The following is an 11,122-nucleotide window of genomic DNA, read 5'->3' as shown; positions in this document are numbered from 1 at the left end:
ATCAACACCACTGGGAGAGAGGGGTAGATAGTAGTACTATGTGGGCTAGTGTTAACCCATCAACACCACTGGGAGAGAGGGGGTAGATAGTAGTACTATGTGGGCCAATGTTAACCCATCAACACCACTGGGAGAGAGGTGGTAGATAGTAGTACTATGTGAGCTAGTGTTAACCCATCAACACCACTGGGAGAGAGGGGGTAGATAGTAGTACTATGTGAGCTAGTGTTAACCTATCAACACCACTGGGAGAGAGGGGTAGATAGTAGTACTATGTGGGCTAGTGTTAACCCATCAACACCACTGGGAGAGAGGGGGTAGATAGTAGTACTATGTGGGCCAATGTTAACCCATCAACACCACTGGGAGAGAGGGGTAGATAGTAGTACTATGTGGGCTAGTGTTAACCCATCAACACCACTGGGAGAGAGGGGTAGATAGTAGTACTATGTGGGCTAGTGTTAACCCATCAACACCACTGGGAGAGAGGGGGTAGATAGTAGTACTATGTGGGCCAATGTTAACCCATCAACACCACTGGGAGAGAGGGGTAGATAGTAGTACTATGTGGGCTAGTGCTAAGCTATCAACACCACTGGGAGAGAGGGGTAGATAGTAGTACTATGTGGGCTAGTGTTAACCCATCAACACCACTGGGAGAGAGGGGTAGATAGTAGTACTATGTGGGCCAATGTTAACCCATCAACACCACTGGGAGAGAGGGGGTAGATAGTAGTACTATGTGGGCCAATGTTAACCCATCAACACCACTGGGAGAGAGGGGTAGATAGTCGTACTATGTGGGCTAGTGTTAACCTATCAACACCACTGGGAGAGAGGGGGTAGATAGTATTACTATGTGGGCTAGTGTTAACCCATCAACACCACTGGGAGAGAGGGGTAGATAGTAGTACTATGTGGGCTAGTGTTAACCCATCAACACCACTGGGAGAGAGGGGTAGATAGTAGTACTATGTGGGCCAATGTTAACCCATCAACACCACTGGGAGAGAGGGGTAGATAGTCGTACTATGTGGGCTAGTGTTAACCCATCAACACCACTGGGAGAGAGGGGGATAGTAGATAGTGTTAACCCATCAACACCACTGTAGATAGTAGTACTATGTGGGCTAGTGTTAACCCATCAACACCACTGGGAGAGAGGGGTAGATAGTAGTACTATGTGGGCTAGTGTTAACCCATCAACACCACTGGGAGAGAGGGGTAGATAGTACTACTATGTGGGCTAGTGTTAACCCATCAACACCACTGGGAGAGAGGGTAGATAGTAGTAGTACTATGTGGGCTAGTGTTAACCCATCAACACCACTGGGGAGAGGGGGTAGATAGTAGTACTATGTGGGCCAATGTTAACCCATCAACACCACTGGGAGAGAGGGGTAGATAGTAGTACTATGTGGGCTAGTGTTAACCCATCAACACCACTGGGAGAGAGGGGTAGATAGTAGTACTATGTGGGCTAGTGTTAACCTATCAACACCACTGGGAGAGAGGGGTAGATAGTAGTACTATGTGAGCTAGTGTTAACCATCAACACCACTGGGAGAGAGGGGTAGATAGTAGTACTATGTGGGCTAGTGTTAACCCATCAACACCACTGGGAGAGAGGGGTAGATAGTACTACTACGTGGGCCAGTGTTAACCCATCAACACCACTGGGAGAGAGGGGTAGATAGTAGTACTATGTGGGCTAGTGTTAACACATCAACACCACTGGGAGAGAGGGGGTAGATAGTAGTACTATGTGGGCTAGTGTTAACCCATCAACACCACTGGGAGAGAGGGGTAGATAGTAGTACTATGTGGGCTAGTGTTAACCCATCAACACCACTGGGAGAGAGGGGTAGATAGTAGTACTATGTGGGCTAGTGTTAACCCATCAACACCACTGGGAGAGAGGGGGTAGATAGTAGTACTATGTGGGCCAATGTTAACCCATCAACACCACTGGGAGAGAGGTGGTAGATAGTAGTACTATGTGAGCTAGTGTTAACCCATCAACACCACTGGGAGAGAGGGGGTAGATAGTAGTACTATGTGAGCTAGTGTTAACCTATCAACACCACTGGGAGAGAGGGGTAGATAGTAGTACTACTAGTGTTAACCCATCAACACCACTGGGAGAGAGGGGGTAGGGCTAGTGTTAACCCATCAACACCACTGGGAGAGAGGGGTAGATAGTAGTACACTAGTGTTAACCCATCAACACCACTGGGAGAGAGGGGTAGATAGTAGTACTATGTGGGCTAGTGTTAACCCATCAACACCACTGGGAGAGAGGGGTAGATAGTAGTACTATGTGGGCCAATGTTAACCCATCAACACCACTGGGAGAGAGGGGTAGATAGTAGTACTATGTGGGCTAGTGTTAACCTATCAACACCACTGGGAGAGAGGGGTAGATAGTAGTACTATGTGGGCTAGTGTTAACCCATCAACACCACTGGGAGAGAGGGGTAGATAGTAGTACTATGTGGGCCAATGTTAACCCATCAACACCACTGGGAGAGAGGGGTAGATAGTAGTACTATGTGGGCCAATGTTAACCCATCAACACCACTGGGAGAGAGGGGTAGATAGTAGTACTATGTGGGCTAGTGTTAACCCATCAACACCACTGGGAGAGAGGGGTAGATAGTAGTACTATGTGGGCTAGTGTTAACCCATCAACACCACTGGGAGAGAGGGGTAGATAGTAGTACTATGTGGGCTAGTGTTAACCCATCAACACCACTGGGAGAGAGGGGTAGATAGTAGTACTATGTGGGCCAATGTTAACCCATCAACACCACTGGGAGAGAGGGGTAGATAGTAGTACTATGTGGGCCAATGTTAACCCATCAACACCACTGGGAGAGAGGGGTAGATAGTAGTACTATGTGGGCTAGTGTTAACCCATCAACACCACTGGGAGAGAGGGGTAGATAGTAGTACTATGTGGGCTAGTGTTAACCCATCAACACCACTGGGAGAGAGGGGTAGATAGTAGTACTATGTGGGCCAATGTTAACCCATCAACACCACTGGGAGAGAGGGGTAGATAGTAGTACTATGTGGGCTAGTGTTAACCCATCAACACCACTGGGAGAGAGGGGGATAGTAGTATATGTGGGTAGTGTTAACCCATCAACACCACTGGGAGAGAGGGGGTAGATAGTAGTACTATGTGGGCCAATGTTAACCCATCAACACCACTGGGGAGAGGGGAGATAGTAGGTGGGCCAATGTTAACCCATCAACACCACTAGATAGTACTATGTGGGCTAGTGTTAACCTATCAACACCACTGGGAGAGAGGGGTAGATAGTAGTACTATGTGGGCTAGTGTTAACCCATCAACACCACTGGGAGAGAGGGGTAGATAGTAGTACTATGTGGGCTAGTGTTAACCCATCAACACCACTGGGAGAGAGGGGTAGATAGTAGTACTATGTGGGCCAATGTTAACCCATCAACACCACTGGGAGAGAGGGGGTAGATAGTAGTACTATGTGGGCTAGTGTTAACCCATCAACACCACTGGGAGAGAGGGGTAGATAGTAGTACTATGTGGGCTAGTGTTAACCCATCAACACCACTGGGAGAGAGGGGTAGATAGTAGTACTATGTGGGCTAGTGTTAACCCATCAACACCACTGGGAGAGAGGGGTAGATAGTAGTACTATGTGGGCTAGTGTTAACCCATCAACACCACTGGGAGAGAGGGGTAGATAGTATACTATGTGGGCTAGTGTTAACCCATCAACACCACTGGGAGAGGGGTAGATAGTAGTACTATGTGGGCCAATGTTAACCCATCAACACCACTGGGAGAGGGGTAGATAGTAGTACTATGTGGGCTAGTGTTAACCCATCAACACCACTGGGAGAGAGGGGGTAGATAGTAGTACTATGTGGGCCAATGTTAACCCATCAACACCACTGGGAGAGAGGGGTAGATAGTAGTACTATGTGGGCTAGTGTTAACCCATCAACACCACTGGGAGAGAGGGGTAGATAGTAGTACTATGTGGGCTAGTGTTAACCCATCAACACCACTGGGAGAGAGGGGTAGATAGTAGTACTATGTGAGCTAGTGTTAACCCATCAACACCACTGGGAGAGAGGGGTAGATAGTAGTACTATGTGGGCTAGTGTTAACCCATCAACACCACTGGGAGAGAGGGGTAGATAGTAGTACTATGTGGGCTAGTGTTAACCCATCAACACCACTGGGAGAGAGGGGTAGATAGTAGTACTATGTGGGCCAGTGTTAACCCATCAACACCACTGGGAGAGAGGGGTAGATAGTAGTACTATGTGGGTAGTGTTAACACATCAACACCACTAGGGGGTAGATAGTAGTACTATGTGGGCTAGTGTTAACCCATCAACACCACTGGGAGAGAGGGGTAGATAGTAGTACTATGTGGGCTAGTGTTAACCCATCAACACCACTGGGAGAGAGGGGGTAGATAGTAGTACTATGTGGGCTAGTGTTAACCCATCAACACCACTGGGAGAGAGGGGTAGATAGTAGTACTATGTGGGCCAATGTTAACCCATCAACACCACTGGGAGAGAGGGGTAGATAGTAGTACTATGTGAGCTAGTGTTAACCCATCAACACCACTGGGAGAGAGGGGGTAGATAGTAGTACTATGTGGGCTAGTGTTAACCCATCAACACCACTGGGAGAGAGGGGTAGATAGTAGTACTATGTGGGCTAGTGTTAACCCATCAACACCACTGGGGAGAGAGGGGTAGATAGTAGTACTATGTGGGCCAATGTTAACCCATCAACACCACTGGGAGAGAGGGGTAGATAGTAGTACTATGTGGGCTAGTGTTAACCCATCAACACCACTGGGAGAGAGGGGTAGATAGTAGTACTATGTGGGCTAGTGTTAACCCATCAACACCACTGGGAGAGAGGGGTAGATAGTAGTACTATGTGGGCTAGTGTTAACCCATCAACACCACTGGGAGAGAGGGGGTAGATAGTAGTACTATGTGGGCTAGTGTTAACCCATCAACACCACTGGGAGAGAGGGTAGATAGTAGTACTATGTGGGCCAATGTTAACCCATCAACACCACTGGGAGAGAGGGGGTAGATAGTAGTACTATGTGGGCCAATGTTAACCCATCAACACCACTGGGAGAGAGGGGTAGATAGTAGTACTATGTGGGCTAGTGTTAACCCATCAACACCACTGGGAGAGAGGGGTAGATAGTATTACTATGTGGGCTAGTGTTAACCCATCAACACCACTGGGAGAGAGGGGTAGATAGTAGTACTATGTGGGCTTGTGTTAACCCATCAACACCACTGGGAGAGAGGGGTAGATAGTAGTACTATGTGGGCCAATGTTAACCCATCAACACCACTGGGAGAGAGGGGTAGATAGTAGTACTATGTGGGCCAATGTTAACCCATCAACACCACTGGGAGAGGGGTAGATAGTAGTACTATGTGGGCTAGTGTTAACCCATCAACACCACTGGGAGAGAGGGGTAGATAGTAGTGAGGGGTAGATAGTAGTACTATGTGGGCTAGTGTTAACCCATCAACACCACTGGGAGAGAGGGGTAGATAGTAGTACTATGTGGGCCAATGTTAACCCATCAACACCACTGGGAGAGAGGGGTAGATAGTAGTACTATGTGGGCCAATGTTAACCCATCAACACCACTGGGAGAGAGGGGTAGATAGTAGTACTATGTGGGCTAGTGTTAACCTATCAACACCACTGGGAGAGAGGGGTAGATAGTAGTACTATGTGGGCTAGTGTTAACCCATCAACACCACTGGGAGAGAGGGGTAGATAGTAGTACTATGTGGGCTAGTGTTAACCCATCAACACCACTGGGAGAGAGGGGGATAGTAGTACTAGTAGTGTTAACCCATCAACACCACTGGGAGAGAGGGGTAGATAGTAGTACTATGTGGGCTAGTGTTAACCCATCAACACCACTGGGAGAGAGGGGTAGATAGTAGTACTATGTGGGCCAATGTTAACCCATCAACACCACTGGGAGAGAGGGGTAGATAGTAGTACTATGTGGGCTAGTGTTAACCCATCAACACCACTGGGAGAGAGGGGGTAGATAGTAGTACTATGTGGGCTAGTGTTAACCCATCAACACCACTGGGAGAGAGGGGGTAGATAGTAGTACTATGTGGGCCAATGTTAACCCATCAACACCACTGGGAGAGAGGGGTAGATAGTAGTACTATGTGGGCTAGTGTTAACCCATCAACACCACTGGGAGAGAGGGGGTAGATAGTAGTACTATGTGAGCTAGTGTTAACCTATCAACACCACTGGGAGAGAGGGGTAGATAGTAGTACTATGTGGGCTAGTGTTAACCCATCAACACCACTGGGAGAGAGGGGTAGATAGTAGTACTATGTGGGCCAATGTTAACCCATCAACACCACTGGGAGAGAGGGGTAGATAGTAGTACTATGTGGGCTAGTGTTAACCCATCAACACCACTGGGAGAGAGGGGTAGATAGTAGTACTATGTGGGCTAGTGTTAACCCATCAACACCACTGGGGAGAGGGGGTAGATAGTAGTACTATGTGGGCCAATGTTAACCCATCAACACCACTGGGAGAGAGGGGTAGATAGTAGTACTATGTGGGCTAGTGTTAACCCATCAACACCACTGGGAGAGAGGGGGTAGATAGTAGTACTATGTGGGCCAATGTTAACCCATCAACACCACTGGGAGAGAGGGGTAGATAGTAGTACTATGTGGGCTAGTGCTAAGCTATCAACACCACTGGGAGAGAGGGGTAGATAGTAGTACTATGTGGGCTAGTGTTAACCCATCAACACCACTGGGAGAGAGGGGTAGATAGTAGTACTATGTGGGCCAATGTTAACCCATCAACACCACTGGGAGAGAGGGGGTAGATAGTAGTACTATGTGGGCTAGTGTTAACCCATCAACACCACTGGGAGAGAGGGGGTAGATAGTAGTACTATGTGGGCTAGTGTTAACCCATCAACACCACTGGGAGAGAGGGGGTAGATAGTAGTACTATGTGGGCTAGTGTTAACCCATCAACACCACTGGGAGAGAGGGGGTAGATATGTGGGTAGTGTTAACATCAACACCACTGTGGGCTAGCCAATGTTAACCCATCAACACCACTGGGAGAGAGGGGTAGATAGTAGTACTATGTGGGCAATGTTAACCCATCAACACCACTGGGAGAGAGGGGTAGATAGTAGTACTATGTGGGCTAGTGTTAACCTATCAACACCACTGGGAGAGAGGGGTAGATAGTAGTACTATGTGGGCTAGTGTTAACCCATCAACACCACTGGGAGAGAGGGGTAGATAGTAGTACTATGTGGGCTAGTGTTAACCCATCAACACCACTGGGAGAGAGGGGTAGATAGTAGTACTATGTGGGCCAATGTTAACCCATCAACACCACTGGGAGAGAGGGGTAGATAGTAGTACTATGTGGGCTAGTGTTAACCCATCAACACCACTGGGAGAGAGGGGTAGATAGTAGTACTATGTGAGCTAGTGTTAACCTATCAACACCACTGGGAGAGAGGGGTAGATAGTAGTACTATGTGGGCTAGTGTTAACCCATCAACACCACTGGGAGAGAGGGGGTAGATAGTAGTACTATGTGGGCCAATGTTAACCCATCAACACCACTGGGAGAGAGGGGTAGATAGTAGTACTATGTGGGCTAGTGTTAACCCATCAACACCACTGGGAGAGAGGGGTAGATAGTAGTACTATGTGGGCTAGTGTTAACCCATCAACACCACTGGGAGAGAGGGGTAGATAGTAGTACTATGTGGGCCAATGTTAACCCATCAACACCACTGGGAGAGAGGGGTAGATAGTAGTACTATGTGGGCTAGTGTTAACCCATCAACACCACTGGGAGAGAGGGGTAGATAGTAGTACTATGTGGGCTAGTGTTAACCCATCAACACCACTGGGAGAGAGGGGTAGATAGTAGTACTATGTGGGCCAATGTTAACCCATCAACACCACTGGGAGAGAGGGGTAGATAGTAGTACTATGTGGGCCAATGTTAACCCATCAACACCACTGGGAGAGAGGGGTAGATAGTCGTACTATGTGGGCTAGTGTTAACCTATCAACACCACTGGGAGAGAGGGGGTAGATAGTATTACTATGTGGGCTAGTGTTAACCCATCAACACCACTGGGAGAGAGGGGTAGATAGTAGTACTATGTGGGCTAGTGTTAACCCATCAACACCACTGGGAGAGAGGGGTAGATAGTAGTACTATGTGGGCCAATGTTAACTCATCAACACCACTGGGAGAGAGGGGGTAGATAGTAGTACTATGTGGGCCAATGTTAACCCATCAACACCACTGGGAGAGAGGGGTAGATAGTAGTACTATGTGGGCTAGTGTTAACCCATCAACACCACTGGGAGAGAGGGGTAGATAGTAGTACTATGTGGGCTAGTGTTAACCCATCAACACCACTGGGAGAGAGGGGTAGATAGTAGTACTATGTGGGCTAGTGTTAACCCATCAACACCACTGGGAGAGAGGGGTAGATAGTAGTACTATGTGGCCAATGTTAACCCATCAACACCACTGGGAGAGAGGGGTAGATAGTTACTATGTGGGCTAGTGTTAACCTATCAACACCACTGGGAGAGAGGGGTAGATAGTAGTACTATGTGGGCTAGTGTTAACCCATCAACACCACTGGGAGAGAGGGGTAGATAGTAGTACTATGTGGGCTAGTGTTAACCCATCAACACCACTGGGAGAGAGGGGTAGATAGTAGTACTATGGGCCAGTGTTAACCCATCAACACCACTGGGAGAGAGGGGTAGATAGTAGTACTATGTGGGCTAGTGTTAACCATCAACACCACTGGGAGAGAGGGGTAGATAGTAGTACTATGTGGGCTAGTGTTAACCCATCAACACCACTGGGAGAGAGGGGTAGATAGTAGTACTATGTGGGCTAGTGTTAACCCATCAACACCACTGGGAGAGAGGGGTAGATAGTAGTACTATGTGGGCTAGTGTTAACCCATCAACACCACTGGGAGAGAGGGGTAGATAGTAGTACTATGTGGGCCAATGTTAACCCATCAACACCACTGGGAGAGAGGGGTAGATAGTAGTACTATGTAGCTAGTGTTAACCATCAACACCACTGGGAGAGAGGGGTAGATAGTAGTAATGTGGGCTAGTGTTAACCCATCAACACCACTGGGAGAGGGGTAGATAGTAGTACTATGTGGGCTAGTGTTAACCCATCAACACCACTGGGAAAGAGGGGGTAGATAGTAGTAATATGTGGGCCAATGTTAACCCATCAACACCACTGGGAGAGAGGTGGTAGATAGTAGTACTATGTGAGCTAGTGTTAACCCATCAACACCACTGGGAGAGAGGGGGTAGATAGTAGTACTATGTGAGCTAGTGTTAACCTATCAACACCACTGGGAGAGAGGGGTAGATAGTAGTACTATGTGGGCTAGTGTTAACCCATCAACACCACTGGGAGAGAGGGGGTAGATAGTAGTACTATGTGAGCTAGTGTTAACCCATCAACACCACTGGGAGAGAGGGGTATAGTAGTACTATGTGGGCTAGTGTTAACCCATCAACACCACTGGGAGAGAGGGGTAGATAGTAGTACTATGTGGGCCAATGTTAACCCATCAACACCACTGGGAGAGAGGGGTAGATAGTAGTACTATGTGGGCCAATGTTAACCCATCAACACCACTGGGAGAGAGGGGGTAGATAGTAGTACTATGTGGGCCAATGTTAACCCATCAACACCACTGGGAGAGAGGGGGTAGATAGTAGTACTATGTGGGCTAGTGTTAACCCATCAACACCACTGGGAGAGAGGGGTAGATAGTAGTACTATGTGGGCCAATGTTAACCCATCAACACCACTGGGAGAGAGGGGGTAGATAGTAGTACTATGTGGGAGAGTGTTAATCTATCAACACCACTGGGAGAGAGGGGGTAGATAGTAGTACTATGTGAGCTAGTGTTAACCTATCAACACCACTGGGAGAGAGGGGTAGATAGTAGTACTATGTGGGCTAGTGTTAACCCATCAACACCACTGGGAGAGAGGGGGTAGATAGTAGTACTATGTGAGCTAGTGTTAACACATCAACACCACTGGGAGAGAGGGGGTAGATAGTAGTACTATGTGAGCTAGTGTTAACCCATCAACACCACTGGGAGAGAGGGGGTAGATAGTACTACTATGTGGGCCAGTGTTAACCCATCAACACCACTGGGAGAGAGGGGTAGATAGTAGTACTATGTGGGCTAATGTTAACCCATCAACACCACTGGGAGAGAGGGGTAGATAGTAGTACTATGTGGGCCAATGTTAACCCATCAACACCACTGGGAGAGAGGGGGTAGATAGTAGTACTATGTGGGCCAATGTTAACCCATCAACACCACTGGGAGAGAGGGGGTAGATAGTAGTACTATGTGGGCTAGTGTTAACCCATCAACACCACTGGGAGAGAGGGGGTAGATAGTAGTACTATGTGGGCTAGTGTTAACCCATCAACACCACTGGGAGAGAGGGTAGATAGTAGTACTATGTGGGCCAATGTTAACCCATCAACACCACTGGGAGAGAGGGGTAGATAGTAGTACTATGTGAGCTAGTGTTAACCCATCAACACCACTGGGAGAGAGGGGTAGATAGTAGTACTATGTGGGCTAGTGTTAACCCATCAACACCACTGGGAGAGAGGGGTAGATAGTAGTACTATGTGGGCTAGTGTTAACCCATCAACACCACTGGGAGAGAGGGGTAGATAGTAGTACTATGTGGGCCAGTGTTAACCCATCAACACCACTGGGAGAGAGGGGTAGATAGTAGTACTATGTGGGCCAATGTTAACCCATCAACACCACTGGGAGAGAGGGGTAGATAGTAGTACTATGTGGGCCAATGTTAACCCATCAACACCACTGGGAGAGGGGTAGGTAGTACTATGTGGGCCAATGTTAACCCATCAACACCACTGGGAGAGAGGGGTAGATAGTAGTACTATGTGGGCTAGTGTTAACCCATCAACACCACTGGGGAGAGAGGGGT

Source organism: Oncorhynchus nerka, linkage group LG8, assembly GCF_034236695.1.
Source record: "Oncorhynchus nerka isolate Pitt River linkage group LG8, Oner_Uvic_2.0, whole genome shotgun sequence".
In the NCBI taxonomy this organism is placed as follows: domain Eukaryota; kingdom Metazoa; phylum Chordata; class Actinopteri; order Salmoniformes; family Salmonidae; genus Oncorhynchus; species Oncorhynchus nerka.
Note: the sequence above shows the minus strand (reverse complement) of the source record.